The sequence below is a fragment of the Callospermophilus lateralis genome, chromosome 17 (assembly GCF_048772815.1).
Source record: "Callospermophilus lateralis isolate mCalLat2 chromosome 17, mCalLat2.hap1, whole genome shotgun sequence".
Taxonomy (NCBI): Eukaryota; Metazoa; Chordata; class Mammalia; order Rodentia; family Sciuridae; genus Callospermophilus; species Callospermophilus lateralis.
In genome coordinates this window covers 8,947,807-8,973,308 of record NC_135321.1, presented here as the reverse complement: position 1 = coordinate 8,973,308, position 25,502 = coordinate 8,947,807, and positions in this window count along the sequence as shown.

Here is a 25,502-nt window from a genome sequence, read left to right as displayed (position 1 = left end):
TTTGCGATCTAAAGAAGAATGGGTAGTTTTCCTATTCTAGGAGTCGGCAAAAATATCCAAGGCAGGGAGAGAAGTTTGGAGTGGTAGCATTCTATTTCAAAAAACTGAAAACATGAAAATGCAAATGTTGTGTAGAGAAGAAGCTAATGTTTGGTACAAGGTGACGCTGAAGGGAGTCAGAGGTGGAGCACACCTATAATCCCAGTGACCTGGGAGGCTGAGGCAGGAGGATGACAAGTTTGAGGCCAGCCTGGGAAATTTAGTGAGTCCCTCAGCAACTTAATGAGACCATGTTTCAAAATAATAAAATAAAAAAGGACCTGGGGGATGTAGCTCAGTGGTAGAGATCCCCTGGGTTCAATCCCCAGTATAAACAAAAGAAAAAAAGAAAGATACAACTATAGAGAAATGAAGTAAACAAAAGTACACATCTTGGGAAAGCATATCAAAGATTTAATTTTTTACCCTAAGAGTAATGAAAAGTCAGGGAACAATTTAAGAAGGGAAAAGATATTATCATATTTTCATCCACAAAGTCCCATTTCAGTACCTAGTTCTAGATACAGAAAATAAATAAATAAATAAAATATTAGAGAAAGGCCAGGGGATTAAGCTGAGAGAAGACAGGCAGCTTGACTTTGGGAATGGGAAAAGTGAAGTGGGAGAAAAGATGTGTCTCCAAAGATACTGAAAAGTTGAAATCAAGTTGCAGAAGAAACATTTGTTACTGGGAGAAATTAAAGTGTGGCTGCAAAAATAAGCTCTCAACTGTGGCTTTCAAACACATATCCAATTACATTTGGAACTGAGGAGCAATGAATAAAGAAGAATTGTGTGGGAAGAACCTGATTTTAATATTTGACATCCGTGTGGGTTTTGAGATACATTTCAAGTATATAACAGGATGTGTTAATTATGTAGTTTGATATATAAGTTCTTGGTTCAGAGGAGAGGTTGGGGCTGAAGATGCGAATTTGGAATTTATTGGAATATGTATTTTAACTGAGGTTGTGTATAGGAAGAAGATTATTTAGGTGAAATGAGAAGAAAACACATTTGTGACCAGAAACTTCAATATATTAATAATTACATTGAAAGGATGAACTCAACCTGCAAATGAAGAAACAAAGAATTAAATAAGCGAGAGCCTCTATTCAGTTTAGCCATAATGCTCATTATTATTTTTACTGTTATTATTGAAATTATACATTATTATGTGAAATTCAGAGAAGTAGAGGGGGAAGTGAGGGTAGTTTCACGAAGTACCCGAGACTATTTCAAAAACAAGTGGTCAATGCTGTTGAATGCTACTGGGAAGACAAATAAGACACAAGGGTGAAAGTAGGCCACATTCCATACGTCTAAACATCCAAGTTCCTAGGGTATTCTAGTGAACTATTGCGTAACATACGTCTCCTCCACATAACCTAACAAATGCAACTTGCAAATGAAAATAAAAATCACAAATAGTTCTAAAATCGTGAATTTTACATGATTGCAACCTGGTAAAGGAGCCAACATAACTGACATTAATTATCATAGCACAGGTGGGCATTTGTTATGTGCTGGCTTAGGTAAATAATAAAAGTGTATCTTTTATAAACTCTTTGCTTTTGCAAAAACATTTGCTTTCTTGAATTTTTGCAAACTCTGGATGTAGGTTGCCACAAAGTTTTCACATAATTCATATTCTATGAAGTGTAATGCCATATTAGTCAATTTTCTTGAGTCATGATCAGACTCAAGATCAGTTAATTTCAATTTTAGAAAAACTTTTCTTTATTAGCCTCTAAGATTTTCTATGAAATTCTTAAAGCAATACATTTATGTAGAGCCATGAATTTACATAACATTCAAATATTATAATGGACCACATATAAAAAACTTTCATTATTTGGAAAATATTACAAAATATGTTCATGACACCATCACATAAAATTTGATTATCACTGTCTCTCTATTAAAGCAATATATAAATACATATTGCTTTAATTGCATGAATATTTCTCAGTAAATAAATAAATATCAAAATAATATGAATTATTCAATCTAGAAAAATATTTTTCATCTACTGTCTGCAAATAATGGAAATAACACATTAATTTGTGGGAAACATCAGACATATGAATAAGAAAGTTAGGAAAAGTAAAAATTGTTCAGCAACATTAGAAAATATTTTTTATAGAATAAACATGAGGTTTATGCTGAAAGGAAGGATTTGAATTACTTAATTTGACATTTTTCTCACCTAAATGCTTCTACTGCACAAATTCTCTGCACAGCAAAGCAGAGAATGCCTGTGACAATGACAACAATGCAAACATAAGCCTTTGCTGCCTTCCGGTGCAGTCACCTTTCATTTAGGTAGGACACAGACACCTCATGTTAACAAGCAGAATGATTATTTAGGGTTCTGCATCAGTGTGTTGGGTTTTGAATAAAAGAGGCATTTATATAGGTTTTAAAATATGTCATCATTTGAGTCTATGTAATTATGATATGGAGGGTTCTCTATAACAGGAGCCTTAGTGCAGGAAGGGTTCTCAAGGGTTTTAGGAGCCAATTAGTGTAACGATAGAGATGAAAGTCAGAGAAGAAAAAGTCAACAGTGAGTCTTCAAGGAGGACAATTTAAAGCTGGACTCTGATGATTCAAGGGGCAAAAATTGAGGTGAAATAAATTCGTGTAAAGTATGGTAAGTTATAGTGAATACATGCTGACTTGCAATATTTACTTCTTTATATAGTCTGTCAAATATGTAGGTAAGTTCTTGTCATTCATATATGCTCCATTAAAAGAAGAAACTATTGGGCCTGGAACTATAGCTCAGCACCAGAGTGCTTGCCTAGCATGTGTGAGGCGCTGGGTTCAATTCTCAGTACACACGTAAATAAGTAAATAAAATAAAGGTCTATCAACAACTAAAAAATTTTTTAAAATGAAGAAACTATTAAGTTACATAGTTTTGCAATATGCAGTCCTATAAATTAGTAATCTGTCAGTTTATACGGTTAGGAATGGCTCAGTCAACCTGTCTCTAGATTCATGGAATTGGCCCAGCATGTGACCCATTCACCTAAAATATTTATGGCCAGTGTTGAAGGATACTGATTTATTTGCATCATCTATAGTAAATCATTTTTTAATGTTGATTAAGTGATTCCTGTGTTTAATTTTCATAGTGGAAATGAATTCATTCATTCTCTAAATATCGATGGCTCACACATCTCATGCAGGGCACAAAATTAAAAAGAACAAGTCATTGCACATAATGCCAAACAGTGTTTAAGTTTAGGCAACTAAACAGGATGTAGCAGGTTTTAGATAAACATTTAGACTAATAAAGGCTGAGAAAATAAATGCATATATTAAAGATGCTTTATATTAACTATATAGTTAACATATATTAACTGCATTTACTTAATGAAATATGAAGGATCTTAGCTCACAGTTGGCCCTGATAGTAGGGCAAAATCTGAATTTTCTGTGGAAATATTATCTATTTATAAACTTAACAAAGATTTTCTCAACATTTGTAAGAAAATTAAAAGTTTTAGAGGTATATTTTTACACCTTTATTTTCCTAATTTGAATTATATAAATTTATGTTTTGATTAGATTTATTATATATTAAAAGTATTTTTTAAAGTTCAGATGCATTGAGAAAATGTTTTATATGGAAAGAATATTTAATCATCTAAATGAAAAATTGAAAGGGCATCAAAATATTATATTTTCCTAGATATAAAGTAACTGATGTTAATTTGAAAAGTGGGAATATAAACACATACAATTAAAACCATCTTTATTCCATAATACTGGTACAGCAAATCCTGGAGAATGTGGGGCTATGTAGAACTGTGCCTGGAAAAAATAAATATTTGTGCAAACTAAAGAATGAGGGAATGACATTTGCACACACATGTATGATCAAGCATGGGTTGCCTTTTAAAGAACAGACATGAAAAATGGCGGTCACGGAGGTGTTTGACCACCCTAAGGGCACACTAAGCCCATTTGTAAGTTTCAGAACATACTGTGAACAAAAGAAAAACACAGATGTTGTAGCACATACTAGATATAAAAATTGCATTTGGGGTCTTTTGGAGAAAGAAAGGGAACCCAAACCACAAAGAGAAAGGGAACCCAAGAACCACCAGGCCTCATCCTGTGTTCTTTGTTTGACCTGCACATGCACTCTGGAGCCAGTGGCATTACCTTACTTTTACAAAATGGAAACTGAATGTTGGAAAATGATTTCTAGTTTCACAGAACAAATTTCAAAGAGGGTCCCATCTACAGTAAAGCCCTTTGCTGTCTCAAAGGCAGGTAATTGCCCCTCTCATTAAAAGCAAACATGAAGGATACAGTTACAGAGGGCACATTTTGATATTTTTCCTCAGATTCCTGAAAATCTGTTTCAACCTATTTGAGGGTAACCTTATGTAGTATTTTGCTTTTTCTCTTTTTTAGACTCATATGAATTTTTAAATATGTTTGGAACAGGACTCTATTATACATCAACATTGGTATTTCCAATAATGATCAATCAAAAGATATAAATATATATATTCTCAATCCTTATAGTTCATGTAAAGAGATTCCATAACTTCTCTAGGCTACTTCAGAGCTTAAATTCTATGTACCACTCTCATAAAATCTTCCTACTCTTAGCTTTTAAATTAATCTTTCTTTCTTCTAATACTATGTAAGAATAATTAATATGTATTATTATAATAATCTTCATGTATTAAGTACATATTAAGTGCTCTGCATGTATTATCTTATTTACTCTTCATATAAATTTTTATTACATTATTATTCCCATTTCAATAATTAGAGAATAAAAGTTTAGAGTTATCCTAGGAAGCATTTTACATACTTGATTCCAGAAACATGTAACAATTATCTGAACTATTCCATGAAAGAAAATGATTATTTTAAAAAAAATTTAATTTTTAAAAAATTACTTTTTTAAACAAATTATTTTTTAAACAAATTATTTTAAAAAATTAAGTAGGAAGTATAATGCATATTTACCTTAGTTTCCTCATTTTTTATATATAGTATATCGTAACACAAATTGCTTAAATAAGGAATACAGTTAAGTATCCAATGCCTTAATATAAATTATTTTATTTTAAGGCTCAGATGAATGATTCTATGCAAGCTGATTTTCCAAATATCAACTATTTCTAAAATGGTGTTTCTAAATACCAATGGTAGTCTTTAAAAAACAGTAAACTTTTCTAATATCTTCATAGATTGATCATTTTAATGAAAAGCTATACTTTAAAAAATCAATTCAACAAGCCTTTGAACTACCTGTTCATTTGTTTGTTTGTTTTGGCACTGATTGGCTTTATCTGGGAAATATTGTCATACCCTGAGAGTCCCCAGGAGAATTCAGTTTCATATCTCTTTTGAATCTTCCTCAATACATAACAACTAATGATGCAAGCTTTTTCTTTATTGTCAACAGTTAAATTTCAGTTGGTGCTGTCATTAGCATTTATATTTCCAGGATCCCTCTTTTAAAATGAGCTGGTTCTTTAATACCACTAGGTGAGAAGTGTCATACTGAGCTTGTAGACCAGCATGTACAATAAATTAAATTGGGTTTTAATGAGGATGTGCATGTATAAGAATCTCCACCTGAAATAAAGTTATTATGTAAACAAACTTGTCTCCTCACATGCTATTTCTTTTATTTTTCTTTTTCTGGTCTGTGTTTTGAAGCATTAGGAACATGAATCATACCCAGGGTGTGTCATGACGTCATAGATAAGTAACAGAGGTCCAGAAAGGTTACGTAACTAACCCAAGGCTACTGAATTACTGGTGGTCTGCAGAGAGGCACAATCCATTATGTAAGTACTGTTAAGTGTCCTAGGAGGTGTGGGGTCCTCAGAAAACCGTTGTTCTGCCCAGTGACTAAGCCAGTGGCCCTCCATATGCTTTCAACTCACCTAGAGGGGCCAGAGCTACCCAGAGCTTCCAGAGAGCTTCAAAGTAATTGCCATTTCCAAAGGAGAAACACTTATTGAATGGTCACACGATTCTCATTAATTAAGGTACTTTTTTTTCACGCTAATTATGTATAAGCCTCTTAAAGGAAGTCTGGGTCTATTTCTATTATGCTTTTATACAATGCTTTTATTTCAAACGCCATGAGGTCATTTCCTCTGATCTTCAACTGCAGTATTCATTACCACTAGAATCTTTATTGCCAGGATTCTTTGTCCTTAACCTTCCCAATCCTTTCTCCTTTCTTTCCTGAAGTATGCACTATACTTTCTGCAAACCTTTAAGAGATTGCTCTGAAGCTTCAGTCTTATAAACTCATCTTCACGGTCTCATTCATTGAAAGCTAGCAGGGCCAATGAAGACACAACCACTCCCAGAATCTCCATTTCAACGTCTTTTTTGGAAGCTGAATCTAGCTTTCCTGACCTCGAACTCTTTTGCTTTTTCCACTTTACCCATATTTCTTCAAGAGTTTCCCGTATCTAAAGTCTACCTTCTCTTCTCCCTGCTTATTTACTTTGGTCTATATACTCTAGTAATTATTCCACATCAAGCTCCCAATTTATGGAAACAAGCTTGAGTTGCCTCACCCTTATTCTCTTTATGAACTTGATTTCTTTACCACCTGTGCTGCATTTCAGACTGCCTCCTAAAGATCATTCACTGGCAAATGCTCCTTACTTGTTCCTCCCACCTCTTCCCCATTGCACTATGGAGCTATGTTCCAACACTTGTCCGGTCCAAATATTTGCATATTTACTCAGTGCTGGCACAGCTGAACATCATGAGACAATTGTCTAACAGAACATGGGAAATATGGCAAATTCTCTGTCATAACTAAACCTAGTGATGGGTTTCTTCAGGGGAGAGAATTGGTATGGCTATATTTAGTGCTGAAGCAACAGGTGATGATTCGTGAAAGGAAAGCAACAATATGTCAGAGGAAGTAAAGCAATTAGCTGAGAAGTGTTGGTTGTCAATAGAAGAGTCTGTAAAACACAGGGAATCATTATGTTTAGTGAATACTGTGGAACTAAATTAAATGGAGGTTTCAAATGTTTTTCTATCACTGTCCTGTATCTTAGTCAAGGTGGAGATGCCCTGGCTACTAATGGTAATGGAATAATCAATAGCCTTCTGATAAGTCCTGTCTGACTGACTCAGTACCACTGGGGTCAATGCATCAGTTTCTAGAACCACTGTGATAATGTTTTGCACAAACTAACCTCATATTTTTCCTTAAACATCATTATGTTTCATTTAGTGTGAAAGGTAGGATGAGATTGAAATGTACTAATGAGTGATTTATACTGTTTTAACATGGTGACTGAAGTCAAAGTTTCTCTTGAGTATGTACAGAGGGCCTTCTAGATCCTCAGGCTCTGGGTCAGTCTGAGGTAAAGATTAATGACCCTGTGCCCATCCTCCTGCAATGGACTTTTCTTCCTATCAACAGTCAACAACTGAGACTCTAACTGTAATAAGCAAACCAGAGGAGCATGTGTATTTCAAGTATCAATATGCCCAAGAAGGGTATGCTCCTAGCATCCCAGCGTATCCCAGAACACAAAGGACATGATGTTTCAAATCTCAGAGTTCAGGAAAAAGTGAGTCCCCCATAATCACCATGTACTGGTTTTGTTTTTATGGAGTACCTAGTTTGAACAGCAATATTTCCTGCTGCATACAGGTTGGACTATTGACCTTTAGAAAATTTCCACTAAAATTTCTCTGTCTATACATAGAAAGGTCTTTCTGAAGCAGCTATTAGCTCATGCAAAATTGAAGTTTTAGAATAAAAAAAAATAATTAACTTATTTGCTGTCACAAGATAGTTGTAGGGTGAAGTCATTTACACATATACATATCTAAAATACATCCTTTTTAAAATCCTTTGTGATCGAGTCTTCCTTACTATAGAATGATTCCTGGGTTTTAAATTGGTGTTCTAATATCAATTTAATGAAGCATCAGTGCTCTGGGACATATTTTCAGTGTAAATGACTTCACCCTATGGATATGCTTCTTTGGTCCTCAGGTCTGCTCACATTGAATAGAATCAAGTAAGTACAACCACTGATTAAAAATAAGGAATCGGAACAATCCATTTCCTCATCCAGAAGGCCAGACTGCTGGAAAGATCAGAAGGCAGCATTGCTATAGACCTGCACTTGCCTTCTCTCTAATGTTGAGTTCATTCATCTCTCTGTCATAAGGTAGATTAGAGCCCTTAAGATCCAACTCAGGATTATGATTTAAAGGGTGACATGGTGCAATGACTTTGAATTTGAGCAAGAGCGAGAGACTAGTGAGGGATCCTGAATGATGAGCCACTTGCGGGACCAAGGAGGTCCACAATAGATCTGGGTCCATCTCACCTGATAAAGGAAGGGGAGTGTTAGCTGTAGTAAAGGTGGGCACTCCAGTGTTCTCAGTCTTCCTCAACTTGTTCCCTGTGGAAAAGGGGACTGTCATAAAATTAAACTGACATGCAGCAAAGCAACAAAATAACAATAAAAATTACTGGTATGCTGGCAAAAGATCTCCCAATGACGGAGGGGTTCTCATTTGTAGTACCTGCCTGTTTCCTTCACATGAACATTACTAACACTGCAGATTGTGAATCACACTGTGACATCAGTAAGCTCTTCGTGTTGAGTTATGAAAAGAGATGCAGAAAAGAAGTTAAAATCACGAATGATGATAATGGTGGTTTTTATTACTAGTCCACAGGTATCTTCTATTTGCCACTCTTTATTCCTCTTTATTTTCCAAATTACATCCCATGCTTATGTAGCATGTCTATAACAATCTACTCACTGTATTATACACCTAGCAGAGATTTTCACAAGCATATTTTATCAGAAAAGCCTTAGGAAAAATAGATAAAATAAAATAAATGTCACTAAATTATCAGAGCACAAATCACAGAGGGACCAGAAGCCGACCACAACACACCCAAGTTGCTGGAGGAATGTAGGTCTGAAGTTTCATTAATTCATTAAAAACAATGATCATCTACTGTGTAGGAGCTATGGTTTTTGTTATTGAATACATATTTCTCTTCCCAAATAGTCCTTTTAAAAAATGTGATCCCTGGGCTGGGGCTGTGACCCCTGGATCAGCAAAATCTGTGATACCTGGGAACTGACAGAAATTCAAATTGTAGGACTCCACTCTAGAGAAACTAAACTCAGACCTTTATGTAGGTCCCTGCAATATGTGTTTTTAAGGAACCCTCTAGATGATTCTGATGCATGTTCAAGTTTGAGAGCCACTAGGCCACTTTGAGTCATCAAAATAAGGAATTCTGAGGAATGAAGGGGAGTGTGCAGTTAGATGTCCTCAAGGTCACTGGAAGAATTGGGCAAGTGTGTTATCTCCTATGCTGAATACCACTGCAAATATTTCATGTTTCCTATTTTAAATTCTAGATATAAACAATTCTATAAAGTGACCTCCCACCACCCCCTGGGTACAGTCAATATGGATGCTAGCATACAGCCTTAATTTATTCCACTTTAAAATGTACTACTAATCACCATTTCCCCAGTTGTATGATGACAAGTTAAAGGGAAAGTTTCCCCAAAGCACTCTCAAACTTAGTAATTTGATTGATATTACAGTATCACACACATATCAACGGACACTCATTTAGTATTATATTAAAAGTTGGTATACCTGTGACCTACAGAACAGATAGCAGATTTAAGAGTTTATAAGTCTCAAAGTTATAGATTGCTCACAAAAGACAACAGAAACTTCAGTAATTGGTGTAATATGTACTAATTCACTTTTGTCAAATCTACCAACATTCAAAATAAAATGAATGATAAAGTAATTATTTACATTATTTCTTAACTGTGTATTGCAGTTTGAGTATCTGAAATACTTGGGACCAAAGGTGTTTTAGACTTGGATATTTTCAGATTTGGGAATATTTTCATATAATGAGATATGCTGGGGATGGAGCCCAAGTTCAAAGATTATATTCATTTATGCTCTATTTTTGTTTAACACTCATTGTCTACAGATGGTTTTATATAATACCTTTAGCTTACCAGAGTTGGGACTGGGACCTGCCACATGATGTCAGTTCTCTATCTTTCCACTGTGGTGTTATGTCAACTCTCAAAAAGTTTCATATTTTGGAGAATTTGGGATTTGAGATTTTTAGAATGAGGATGTTCAATTTACAATGTAAACCTTTTGGCAAAGGGGTGTATGTGAGCTTTATATTATAATTTTAAAAGACAATTCAATTTTAATATGTCAACAAAGTAAAAGGAAATTTTTTTCTTAGACATAATTGCAAAATCAGTGAATTTTCAGTGAATATCCTGATCAGTCCAAGTTTAAGAGATAACTGTTTTTAAAGTTTCAAATTGCATTTTAAGACAGAAAAACTGTGAAAAGGCTAACCTATTATTTGGAAGTAATGAGTCAGACTGGTTCACTGAAGCCTTTCGGTAATTTCTGTGTGCACCAATCAAGTGAAAGGCCACAGGCGCCATTCACAGTGTGGATAAGCCTTTGTTTTAATAAATTAAAAAAAAAAATCTCTGGACATTTATATGTCTAGTTGCCAAACGACAGAAATGTATAAACATAGGAAACTAATTCCAAAAAAGCCAAAGTGGCCAGTGTAAGTGGGAGACAGCAAACTCTTGGGTTAATCAGTCCAAAGCTGGCTTATGAGAGTTGATCACAAGTTTCTTTATAAATTATTTCACCTAGATAGCTACCAAGTTAGAGAGAGAAGAAAAACTCATTTGCAATAGAATTATAATTGTGCTCAGCTGGTTACAGTTAGCATGCAGAGAGCCTCAACTCAGACCAAGGTGGGCAACCCTACCTCCTGACTCCCTCACTGGGTGACAGCCATAAGCTTCTGTCTCAGAGCGCTTTTCCCTGCTCATGCAAACAGACCCAAGTGTCGCTGCTGGCAGTGGTGTGGAAAGCAGGACGGGCGTTTGAGAGGCAGTTTCCAAAGAGGAATTAAGGGTGAAGGTGGCCCAATTGAGAATGATGACACTTGGTATGCCAGATGTAGGTGTGTGTTGCCGAACACCACACACACACACACACACACACACACACACATCTAGATGGTGGGGCATGGAGAGAGACAATGATATGCTGAATACAAAAGGGGAATTTGGGAGGAGGAGATGACATTCATTCACTTGGGTTAGTGACTGGATGGGTCAGGAGAACAGCTGTCTCATTGCTGGAAATACAGAAGAAAGATGAGAGAAATGAAGAGTTTGGGGATAAATATTATCAGATTTTTGAGTTCCATTTGGAACACATTATCTTTAAGAGAGCTGTGAAAAAAATTTAAGGAATTTATAAGTAAACCTATGTATTTATAAATACACACACATATGTATATGTGAATTCTGCTTCATGAATAGCCCATGATGGTAACCGTACTTGAGTTAATTAAATTTGCTAATAGGTGGAGAGATATGATTACTAAGCAGAAAAATACTATAAACAGAGTATGTATATATGAGAAAAGAGCTTTTATTTCGGTGCAGAGGTGCCTATAAAAGCATATGACATTTGGTGGCTCGCAGCACTGTGAGGAGATACAAAGTTCAGGTGTGCTTCACATCGCTCATCCAATGTGCTCTTTGTAAGCTGTCATCAGCTGGCCCAATTAGGAAAGGCACATTCCTAAGGGGCTCTGAGAGGTGCCCACGTCTGTGAACTCTCATCCACCTCCCGGCTGCATCAGAAATGCCATCTCTGAGATATGAGAGGCGAGACAGCAGGGCGCTGGGGAAGGGTGAGCCAGTGGCCCTGAATAATTAGGTGGGCTCTGGAAGCAGCTGGCAGCCACCGAGGGCTGCAGGGCGACAGTTTGTTCCAGGGCTCACTTCTGAGGCTTCATCACTTTCAGGGTTGGAGACTTTTTTGTCTAACAAGATTCACAGATTCATGCTGAGAAAAAGTCAAAAGTTCAACTCTAACCTCAAGGACAGAGAATGCTGTATTCATTCTTTCCTGTTCAATATAAAAAAGAAATATCAGCGTCACGGCGAAACGGTGTGGTCTTCAAGAAGGCTGCAATTTTACTACCTGTATTAAAAGGTGAGATGGAAGGAAAAGAAATGTCTTGGTGATCAGTGTGACACAACCCTGCCAAAGTGGCCTTTTACATTCTCAGCCTTTAAATTACTGATCACAAGGCCATTGTTCCTCTAAGTGTTTTGAACAATGACATGAGGGCCTGACTCTGGCAAGGTGAACGTTGGATGTCTGAGCTTAACTAATTTTATGTTCCGCTTGGACAAAGGAGAAGTAACCAAGAATGAATTTGACATACCTCAGTGTAAGAATGTGTGCTTTGTCCTCCTGCACCACCTGTGCCCACACCCTGCAGAAGGCCATGGGATACATTAATCCTAGGTCCAGATTCAGGATGGGAAAACAAGAAGTCCACTTGCAGCTACAAGGAAGCCCATCTGGATCTCACTGATAGGAAACATGGCAAATGTGGAAATAGGAGACAAGGAAATTCCCAATGTATTAGTCTTCCAGTTTGAACCCTTGACTCCTCCGTACAAGATGCATGTCATCAGCCACTTCTACAACCAGGTGGACGGATGCAAACCCGAGGTGCATTCTGTCCACTTCCTGTGTGGATACTGATGCGTAGGAAAGCAAACATGAAATAAAATGAAAAAGGAAAACAAGCCGTACACATAGAGAGGGCATCAAGGAAAAGGATCAATGTGTAATTGGTCCTTTTATTTATGAACAATATTTAAAGCAAGATACATCAACTTTAGTAACATTTCAATACCTCCTGATGGCTAACACAAGCATTTCAGCTTGTCTTTAGGAAGTTGTATCATTACATTAATAAGTCTCCTCCAGAGAAATAAATGTGTGCCTTCCTACTTACATACCTACCAATCTATTTATTTGTAGAGACATTTATGTTAAGTAATTGGCTGATGCTCATGTAGCTGTGGTGGTCAGTCAATCCAAAACTGTAGGACATGCTGGGAGGCTGTATTGTCAGATAATAGTTTCTATGGAAGTCTTAAAGAATTCCTTGTTCCTCAGGAAATCTGTCTTAGCTCTTAAGATCATCAACTAAGTGGGTAAACCCTACCCGAATTAAGGAAAAGTCTAAATTAAAGTCTGATTTAAAATGTTAATCACACACAAAAATAACTTCACAGCAACATCTAGACACTGGTGTTTGACCTACAACTGGGTGTCATAGCCTACCAAGTTGACATAAATTTCACGATCACAGTGCTGATTGCCAATTTTATGTAACTGATCTCTAAAATGATTGAGTTTATTGCACATAGAGTTACATCAGTAAACTAAAAAATGTCCACGAAATTAGTGGTTGTTAAAATAACTTATGACATTTATTTTTCATATATTCTGAACGGTAACAAAAATCATCTTTTGACTTAAAAATATTGTGGTAGTTGAATATTTTTCTGCCTAGCACTTATAACAAAATGTCCTATGGCTCTTCTTTTAAGTGTTATTTTTCAATATTGTGACAGAATTTAAAGTCAATGTAGGGTCTTTAATCCAAGTTCAACATATGAATATAGAAGTTGGGAGCTCTTTAAGAGATAATCTAGCATAGATTCAAAAATATCAGAGGATACAACAGGGATTTCCAAATTTGAATCTGGCATTCTCCCATTTATGTACTATGTGAACTTGGGTATTATTTATCTTCTCTAAGCTCTCATCTCCTCCATTGTAATGAAGGTATTGAAATTCCCCTGCTAGGATTTCTTTGAGTTAATTTGGAAAACCCTTAATTGCATCTTGCTGCAGGGTAAATCAATGTATATATCATACAAAATGAAGGAATATTACAGTTTTTCCATCTCAAATATATCAAGTATACTACTTAGAGGTATTTTACTATAGAAAATTCACTGTATTCTTACTTTATGGTATATCAAAAAATGACCACAGTACCACCATTCTTCCTTAGACTCTGTCCGTTGGCTTATGTGTCCATCCATTAAGAAAGAATCAATGTCTCCTCTCCTTGATTCTAGGATGCCCTCAAATTTACTTTGACCATAAAATGAAGTTGAAGTGATCGTGTGCCAGTTCAGGTCTCAGATTAAAGAAGTGCTGTTAAGGTCTGTAAACAAGTCTGGATGGTGCCTGGCATTTTGCCAGAAGGAGTGGTTTGTGAAGTAATGCCAGCGATCCATTAAGTGTGGAGATTTCTTATTGGTTGACTGCTGTATCTATTTTATGTTAATTAGATAAGCTGTGTGGAATGTATAAATACTGCTCCTGTCCTACAATACACGGCTTCCTCTCCTGCTGTATCAACTTACACAAGTTATTCGTCACCTCCCCGCCCCCCTCCACACACACACCGGCTATTTTGCTGCAGCCGGACTGCGGCAAAGTGCTACATACTTGTCTTCATGTTCTTATGAATCTTCTCAGGAGCTACACAAATAAGCAGAAGCTAGCCTTTCAGAGGGTGAGAGGTGATGTGGAACAGAGAAGGGCCATTACAGTTGAGATGACCCTGCATGGCTCTGTCAATCAGCCCTATGCAGGTGAATATGTGAACAGGAGAAACTAATGTCAGTTCAGCCTGGCCCTTCAATCTGTTGACAATATAATAACCAGAGACGATACAAAAAGCTGTTTTAAGACATTATGCTTTGGGGGCTGGGGTTGCATCCCAGTGGTAGAACACTTTCCTAGCACATGTGAAGCACTTGGCTCAATCCTCAGCACTGCATTAAAACAAATAAAATAAAGATATTGTGTCCATCTACAACTAAAATGATATTTTTAAAAGATATTATGCCTTGGAGTAGTTTGGTCATACTTCAAGGTAAGAGATATGGAAGTATTAAAATACAAAGTGTACAAGGCAAGAGAGCTAAAAGCATCAATTCCACAAAAAAAGTCTATGAATTAATATAGCCTAAAGTGATGAGAAACCATGAAATGATATAAAATGAAGATAAACCATGTTTGAAACTATGTCTAATTTTAATTCCTTGCTTTTCTGTGCAGCATCATTTAAACCAGAAAGCACAGAGAAAGGCTTCTCAGTTACAAGTGCTAGAAACTTCAGGGGTCACATTAGATCACAATGTGGAATAAAGTAGGTGTGAACCAACTCCTTCAACCATGGTCCTTGAGACTGGTAGAGATAGGAGGGAGAGCAGGATGCTTCCCTGGTACCTGATTCTTCAGCTGGAAGGGGAGGGAGCAGTGAGAGCTGTCTTATGACTGGCAGGATATAAAAAAAAAAAAAGAAAAAGATCAGCACATCTTTGATATTTTCTCTAAGTAAAGTATCATGGAGTAAATTGGGTATTTCTCCTTTTTTTCCTGTTACCCTAAAGTAGAACTGAAAAAGAGACATAGCCAGGCTTGATGGTGCACACTTATAATCCCATCAGCTTGGGAGCCTGAGACAGGAGGATCAGGAGCTTAAAACTAGCTTCAGCAAAAGCAAGGCACTAAGCAACTCAGTGAGACCCTGTCTCTAAACAAAATACAAAACCAATCTGGAGATGTGGCTCAGTGATCCAGTGCCCTGAGTTCAATCCCCAGTACCCAAAGGAAAAAAGAAATGAGATTCATAAATTCTAATCACAATTTAAATGAAAAAGTAGACATTAGAAATTCTGAATTAAAAGTAGACCCCATAATAAAATAATATAAATAAAGATAAAGGAGAAAGTAAGGAGGTAAAATCCATGGAAGTAGATCTCAGTCAAAGCAATACCTCATCCCCAGTGAGTGTACATTTTAAATGTAAAATACTAGTTATTCACTTTTCCGAAGATATCAGGGTTTTGTGGCATCTGCTAGAATAAACTGGTACCCTGGTTTCAAGGAGAAATCAAGGATTGTAGGCTGAATGAGGAAGCACAGATCACTGCTCATACCTAGGAGGCAAGATGCTTTATCCAACAGGGTTTGACAGGTAAAGAAACTCAGAAAACTACCACCCTCTATGGAGAGAAATCCTGTTGCCTGAGTCATGGACTTCTCCAGCAGAATTCCCTGCAATTGACTGACGGAAACAATATATTCAAGCACAAGTGATAACTGGAAATAAAAGGATCAGCAAAAGATGTATGCAAAGAAAACTTTTTTAAAATAAGAAAATGTGTAGGAAAAACAAATGGTAGCTGAAAAACTTGGATGGGAAAAATTATGTTGGATGTAGTACCTAATGTTGGGAAATGAAAATATTGCCCTAACATAAAAATTTTAACAACAATAGCAAAGGAATTATTAGTACAGAAAAAAAGAATATAAATCTAAGAAAATTAATAGACAAGATGGAGAAAATATAAAAAAATTAAAGGACATGGAACAGGGTCTGTCTAAGGGATCATTTGATTTTTGTTTAATAAAAAATGTGAACAGAGGGTTTCAAGATGGCAGAATGGAGCAGGTCACCTTCCTGGTCACCTTCCTGGCTGCTCCATGGCCTGAAACCAAGAAAGCAGACGGGCAACCTCTGGGCAAGGTGAATAAACAACAACAACAACAACAAAAAAAAAAGAAACGAGGGAGGAGGGAGACTTTACTGGAGTTTAATACTGGACACTCGAAGCAGATGGGGGAGTCAGGAGTTTGTATATAAGAAAACAAAGATGAAATCTCTAGCACCGCAGCCACTGCCGCTCCAGCCAGAGCAGTGCCTTCTGCTCACACACAGTGGAGAGAGAAGGGAATTAAAGGAACCCTCAATCTTAGGAGGATGGAGCCTTGTCTGGGTATGGAGAGTTTAGAGATCAGAAACACTGCGCAACTAAACTGCAAGGTGTGCTCCTCAGTAGTTTTGTACAGGGAAGAAACCACATCTCTCCCAACAGCATGTGCAAGTCACAGAGAAGAATCATTTTGTAGCTGCAGCACAGGGACCAGCAGCTGGGGGGGCTGAGTAGTGACAAACCTGCATCTGGCCTGAAATACAGACCTGGCAAAACCACTCTGCATGACACAGACTGTGCCTAAGTGACCAGGGGAAAATCACACGTGGAAAAAGGTTTACACAGGGGACAACTGGTCAGGGAAACCCACAGGGATCTCCCTTTCCCCTCTAAACTGGCTGCTTGCAGGACCAGCTGGGAAAAAGGTGTGAGGCCAGGAATTTGAAAGGGTGGAAGTAGGAGCAATTGAGTTTGGAGACTGAACAGAGTTCAGGAAACTTGGGGTTTGCAGGTGATATAATGGATGAAGAATTGGCTCCTCAACCCCGTGAGTGAAACCCAGGGAAGATCCCTCCAGCTTGGACCAGCAATTGCTGGGCCCTGGAGGTACAGTGATTTAGAATCTCCAGACCAACTGGCATCCAGCAAAGAGCCCTACCTAGGATTAATGCCCCCCTCCAGGATTTCTGCCACAGGATTACTTCTCTTGATTCCAACAACCCCATCCTGAGGATGGAGCAAACATTATGTTCCAGACAACCCCAACTAACTGCTGAGAATGAAAGCTGAGAATCTCTTGAACTACAATGGAAACAATTCAGTAACTCTTTGGGGGGTTTTTTTGTTGGTGGTGGTGTTTTTTGTTTGTTTGGGTTTTTTTTCCTTTTCTCTGCTTAATTGTGACCTTAATGGTTCATGGACATATATACATCTTAATGTTTGATTTTTTTCCCTCATTTCTAGCATTTTTTCACGAATTAGATTTTTGAAGATTAGGAAGATTGATTAGTATATTTCAGATTTGTTTTGTATTATTTAGTTTTTCATTTTTACTTTATGTATCTTTCTCTCTCACTTATCTATTTCCTTTGAATCTCTCTCTCTTTTCTTCTGCTGTCAATCTCTATTGTTTTCTCTTTCACTCTCCCTTTAAAATTTACTTCTGTCCTCTCTCTTCTTCCCTCATAAACTTCACATCTTACATCATTTCTGTTCTCTCCCTGTCCATCATTCAAAACTGTAAACACTTTTACAAACTTACTGTTTTTATTATAGGCAATAACTGATCATATCATTCTGTTTATTGTGACAGCGATGTAGATATTGGTATGTAGATACAAACTAAAGGAATGCACAAGGTTTTCAATAAAATAATATCAGAAAATTTCCCAAGCCTAAAGAATGAAGTGGAAAAATCAAATATAAGTGGCTTACAGGACCCCAAATATACAAGATTACAACACCAAGTCACCTTATTAGGAAAATGCCCAACATACAGAATAAGGATAGAATTTTGAAAGCTGCTAGGGAAAACGACATAGGAAATATTTAGAGAAAAACTAATCTGGATCTCAGCTGATTTCTCAATTCAGAACCTCAAAGTTAGGTGGACTTGGAATCATATATACCAAAGTCTGAAAGAAAATGGATGCCAGCCAAGAATACTATATCTAGCAAAATCAAGCTTCAGAATTGACAGATAAATTTTAAAAAGTCCACAATAAACAAATTTTAAAGAATTCACGATTATAGAGGTGAGTTTGTGGCTCAATAGCAGAGAGCTTGCTTCCCACATGTGGGAGGCACTGCGTTCCCACTCGGTTCAATCCTTAGCACAACATAAAAATAAATAAACAAAATAAAGATATTGTGTCCATGTATAACTAAAAGAAACATTAAAAACTGAATTCACAACTATAAAACCTGCTCTACAAAACACAGGCAAAAATCTTTCATAAAGAAGAAATAAAAAATAAAAGTAAAGACCAGAAAAGGGAGGAACTACATAGGAGAATAGTCAAAGGAGAAACTAATTCAAATTAAAAAGCAGAAATAAATCAAAATTGCAGGTAATAAAGAATCATTTCTGAATAATAGCTCTGAATGTAAATGGACTAAACTCATCAATCAATAGATAAAGACTGACAGACTGAATGAAAAAACAATAGCCAACAATAGCCTGTCTCCAAGAGGCTCGCCTCATGGGCAAAGACATCCACAGACTGAAGGTAAAGGGATGTGAAAAAACGTATCATTCACATGGATCTTGGAAACAAGCAGGGGTTTCTATTCTCAGATCATTTAAAGTGGACTTCAAGCCAACCTTAATCAGAAGACAACGTTAATCAAGAAGGACATTTCCTACTGCTTCAGGGGATTACATATCAACAAGATATAAGAATCATAAATATTTATTCCCCCAACTATGGAGCATCTACCTACATCCCACAAACACTTCTCAACCTCAAGAATCAAATAGACCACAGCAAAATAACACTGGGTGACTTTGACATACCTCTCTCACCACTGAATAGATTCTCCTAACAAAAAGTAAATAAAGAAGCTATAGAACTAGAAAATATAAATAATAATTTAGACTTCACTGACATGTACAGAATATTTTATTCATCAATGACTGAATACACTTTCTTCTCAACAGAACTTGGATCTTTGTCTAAAATAGGCCCTATCTTAGGCTATGAAGCAACAAAAAAATAGAGATAATATCTGGCATTCTGTCAGATCATAATGAAATAAAATTAAAAATCAGTGATAAAATAAAAAACAGAAGCTACTCTATATCTGGAGACTAAATAATATGCTATTGAATGACCAATGGATAGTAGAAGAAATTAGGGATGAAATAAAAAAAATATTTAGAGGTAAATTAGAATAAACAACATATCAAAATATCTGGGACACTATGAATAAGTGCTAAGAGGAAAGTTTCTTACACTGAGCTCATCAATTAAAAGAATAGAAAATTTCCAAATAAATAACCTAACATTACTAAGTGCTAGACAAAGAAGGAGAAATCAACTTCAAAAGCAGTAGAAGATAGGGAATAATTAACATTGGAGCTGAAATCAATGAAATTGAAACAAAATAAAAGTCCCCCCCCAAAATTGACTAAACAATAAGTTGGTTCTTTAAAAAAAAAAAATCACTAAAATTGATGAACCCTTACCAAAGCTAACAAAGAGAAAGGGAGAGAAAAGTGAAATTAATAAAATTCATGATTAAAAAAGGAGATATCATCTGAAATACAGATGATAATCAGAAACTTCTATTTTGTAAATTAATATTCTGATGAAATAGAAAAAACTTTATGACATTGATGAATTTCTAGAGACATGTGATCTACCCCAATTGAATCAGGAGGACACAGAAAATTTAAACAGATCAATTTCAAGCAATTAAATTGAAGACACTATCAAAACCTACCAAAAAAAGAAAAGTCCAGGACCAAATTCTCATTCAAATTCCATAATACTTTCAAAGTAGAAATAATGCCAATCCTCCTCAAATTATTCCATGAAATAGAAAATTATAAATCCCTTCCAAACTTAACTCTGTGAAGCTAGTATCACCCTGATACCAAAACCAGACAAAGACACATCAAGGAAAGAAAACCTCAGACCAATATCCCTTATGAACGTATGCAAAAATCCTTAATCAAATACCAGCAAATTGCATACAGAAATATATTAAAAAGATAGAGCACCATGATCAAGTGGGGTTTATCTCAGGGATGCAAGTTTAGCTGAACATGCGGAAATCGATAAATAAATTCATCACATCAACAGACTTAAAGACAAGAATCTCATGATTACCTTAACAGATGCAGAAAACGTTTTGACAAAATATAACATATCCATTCATGTTCAAAACGCTAGAAAAACTAAGGATAGTAGAAACCTACCTCAACATTGTAAAAGTTATATATGCTAAAATCAAGGCCAAAATTATTCTAAATGGAGAATAATGGAAAGTATTTTCTCTAAAAGCTGGAACAAGACAAGGATGCCCTTTTTCACCACTTCTATTCAACATAGTCCTGGAAAGTCTAGGCAGAGCAATTGAACAGTAGAAAGAAATTAAAGGGATACAAATAGGAAAAGAAGAACTCAATCTATCGCTATTTGCTATGACATGATTCTATATTTAGAAGACCCAGAACCCAGAACTCTTAGAACTCATAAAGAAATTCAGCAAAGTAGCAGGATATAAAATTAACACCCATAAATCAATTGCATTTCTATACATCAGTAATGAATCAACTGAGACAAAAATTAGGAAAAGTATCTCATTCACAGTAGCCTCAAAAAAATAAAATAAAATGAAATATTTTGGACTTAACAAAAGAGATGAAAGACCTCTACAATGAAAACTACAGAACTCTGAATAAAGAAATTGAAGAAGACCTTAGAAGCTGGAAAGATCTGCCACCTTTTTGGATTTGCAGAATTAATATTGTCAAAATGGCTATACTACTAAAAGCGCTGTCTGGATTTAAGGCCATTCCTATTAAGGTTCTGATGACATTCTTCATAGAAAGAGAAGATCTAATCATGAAATTCATATGGGACAGTAAGAAGCCTGAATAGCCAAAACAAACCTCAGCAAGAGAAGTGAAACAGAGGCATCATAATACCATACCTTCAATTATACTTAGAGCTATAGTCATAAAAATTTCATGGTATCGGTACCAAAACAGACCTGAAAAAACAGGATAGAAGATATCCCCATAAATACAGTTATGTGTGCATCATATATCAAAGTACATTCTGCTGTCCTATATAACTAAAAAGAACAAATTTTAAAAATTTTTAAAAAGTGAATTAAGTAGGATGACGGTCTCTACCAAGAAGGAGTAGAGTGAAATGCACCCTCTCTCCCTTGTCCTCAATACTCATATAGCTAAGGGTTAGGTCCATCACCATCTCACCCTCTCTTCACATTAACAACCCAAGTGCATGGAGGCCTATTCATTAAAATAGCAAAAAGAGAAAAAAATTATGTCAAGTTTCTTTTGACATTCTATAATGTAGAAGCGATGCATTGTAATTTGAAGATGACAGAGACCCAGATTACTTGGGGAATAAGAAGCCTGACTAGGCCTTTGGTGTAAAGGTCCCAGGACAAGAAACATTTAAGCTTCCTTCAGATTTTGGAGCTATGCACTTGTTTGTAGTCCTCTTCAATTCCTCAGTAACCGCATTGGAGAAGGGCAATAAAATGTATTTTGCATGTTGATAAAGAACAGATGATGAAAACTTTCATTTCTGCTTCTTTGTTGCTGCTTTAAGTAGAGTAATTACAATGTGGTTTTTTTGTGAGATGTTAGAAGAATATAAAAGTTGAAAATGCATCAGGAAGATGTGGAAAACTGGCTTCAAGGATAAGTGAATAACTGTGGTCTCAGGAGTAGACACACAGAGCTGAAGATAGTCCTGAGGGCAGAGGCCATCTTTGAGCACAACAGAATGGATGCCACCTGGGAGCAAAGCCAGGAGAGTGCACAGTGGGAAGAGTTCCTTTGGAAAAGACAAAAGGTTAGTTTATGCCGAATACTCATCTTTTGAATGAGCAATTTCATAACTTTATTTCCTTAAGTCATTTGAAAACTACTTTGGTAAACTGCCCAAACTGTTTAAACTAACTGGTTAATTTTTCCTAAATAAATATAGGAAACATTTATAACTAACATTAACTGAGAGTTTTTTTTTTAGTGACTTAAAATTGTAAGTGTTAACAATTATTATTGTTACCATTGATGCCCTTTTTCTTAATGCATTTTGGTGTGAAAAAATTCTAGTTTACTAAATTTTTTTTCCTTTCCATTTATCTTAAGGACTATACTTTTCACATGGTTTTTTCTTTAAGTGACCCATGTTTGCCTTATACACAATTGAATATTTTTAGAAAGTTCTGAAATTAAACATTCTAAGTAGAGTTTTGTTAGTTTTGTGCTTGTCCCTCTTTTTTTTTTTTTCTTTCCTCTCTTGGTTTTGACTTGATAGTTTTTTCGTCCTTTAGATGAATGTGGCTCAGATGTGTTGTGACCACAGCCTGCAGGAAAGGTAGTGGGGGGTGGCATCAGAGACAGGCCAATGACTCTGGAGGAGACTGACACCTGCATGAGCAGCCATTCACTCAGGACACAGGGGTAGTGACCCGGGGGATTCAGTGAGAACCAAGGAGGTAACAGAGCCTGAGGATGAGCAGCGAGTGATGGACGTGGAGGATAAGCCATCCCAAGACTGGACGAAGCATCACTCGTGGGGCCCAGGACTGGTTATTCACTTTAGTTTCAGTGAAGGCAACTGCAGGGAGAGGAAACAACCTCCACATAGGTCAAGACCTTCAAAAATAACAAAAATTAATGAATGGAGAATGCTACCAAAGAAAAACAAAAAGTACAAAATTACATAGTCAGTTTCTAAGACAGGGCCGTATTATTAACTTCAATCAGCAAGATAAATCCCGGAGCACGTTCTTAATAGACTTAATTTATCAACATATGATCTGCCTGGGAGAAAAAAGATTGCATTTGTTCCACAAAAAGCATCTCCAGATTTTCACTTTCAATTACAATTGAACAGCAAGGAACCAATTTTTTTCCCTCTGATTTAAATAGTGTTTAAATACTGGAAAATAGTTCTATATATCAGCAGTTTTCCAATTGGACCACAAGCCGCAATCACTGTGATTACTGAAAGAAAGTAGCCCAAAGAAGGGAGTCTCCCAGTCTTCCCTTCCCACTTTCTGGAAAGAGATATCAGGACAGGGAGTGGAGATGGTTAACCCTGATACAGCTCAGAATCTTGCCAAGCTGGGGAGTCTGGAATACATTTGAGAGAAACTCTAGATGGGGGAGCTTCACGGAGCGAGCATCCAACTTCTGAATCTGAGGATTTTAGTACATGTAAGTGAGAAAACACACAAGTCCAAGCAATGAGTTCCTGGAAAGAGGAGGAGGAGCCAGTTCAGAGCTCCCACCATGCAGAGTCCACAAGTGCCTCAGATCAGAGTTTCTAACAGCCCTAAGGCACAGCAAATGAAGTCCTTTGGGAGGAGAAAGGAAAGTCTCTTGGGGTGGGAAAAATTACCCCTAAACTAAACATTGTTTCCTGTTCCACTTCACAAAGCTAAGACATATCTCAAAATGATCAAACTAGCCATACCTGTAATCTCAGGGACTCTGGAGGCTGAGGCAGGAGAATCACAAGTTCAAGGCCAGCCTCAGCAAATGAGTGAGATCCTAAGCAATTAAGTGAGGCCTGTCTCAAAAAAAAAAAAAAAAAAAAAAAAGTGGGCGGGGTGGGAGTGCTGGGGATGTGACTCAGTGGCTAAGTGCACCTGGGTTTAATCTCTAGTAAAAGATCTAGTAAAAAAAAAAAAAAAAAATCAAATTGTTTCCATGTAATTTACTTATTTTCCAGATTAAATCTCAGCCTGGTTAGAGAAACTGGGTGGAGAAATCTAACGCCTCAGGAAGATCTGAGTTGCAGTGTCTGGAATCCCAAAGCAAGTACTGCTAGGTGTGCAGAAAACAGGTATATACCACCTATAGTAAGGCAAAAAGTCAATAGGAACAAAATCCTCTCAGTCATGCAGATTATGGAGCTATTATGCAAAGACATTAAGTCAGCTGTTTTAAATGGAAATCATTGGGCAAGCAAGTGTTTTGAAAGGAAGACGGCTTGTCATGGGATAGAAATGTATCAAGGGGAGGTCCAGGAGAGCAAGTAGGGAGCTATTTCAATGATATGGATCAGAAATGAGGCTGTTTGTCACATAAACCTTAGGAGAAGATTCAGTAAGAAGAAAGCAAGCAGAATGTGAATCAATTCTGAAGGTAAAATGACAAGATTTTCTTATTCATCATGGGATATGAGGGAAACAGAAAAGAACAATGTAGACACATTCTTGGCATGAGCAATGTAAGTATGAAATTTCCATTTGCAGAAATGAGGAAGTCTGGGGAAAACAGTTTGTTGGCTGTGGGGAAGCAGTAAAGGGTGTGGCAGGGGAGATTTTGATGTGTTAAAAAAAACAGCAAGTATGAAATACCTATTAATAATCTACTTTGATAGTGATGGGCGGTTGGCTATATGAATATGGAGGCAAGAGGTCACCACCCCTGTAGATATGCATTTGTTTTTAATCAACATATAAACATAAATTAAAGATGCTAAATTCCTCATATGCAATATCATCTGTTCATTTTCAGAGTGCATATCCCAGTCTATGATTCATTACTGTGAAATGTGCAATTCTGAGGCATTTCAAGAAAGTATTAAACATAATTACAGGACTGGAAATAAAACCAATGCAGCAAGTTAAGGGAAAGGGTTTCTCAGGCTGAAGAATGAATGGATGGATGAATGGGTGTTTTTCAAATTGACTAAAAAATGTACTAAAAGAGTTCTAAAGAAGTAGAATGGAATGTGATGATGAAAAGTACAAGAAAGAACATTTTGGAAATTTAAAAGCAAACCTCCCGTGAATGGCGAAGACTTTTTTTTAGATATATAAAAGACTAGTATCACATGAACTAGAGCTTGATAGATAGCTTGAGAAATACGGTTTGAAGTGCCTCTTTTCTAATCCTGAAACCCAACTCGGCTGAGCTAAAATTTCCACCGTTAAGGACTCTTTCCTTTGGGTAAAAGACATTTTCTGCAATGCTTTTTTAAATTGTAAATAATCTTAAGAGAATGAATTATTCAAGTAGCAACATTTTATCTTCATGAGATTGACAGA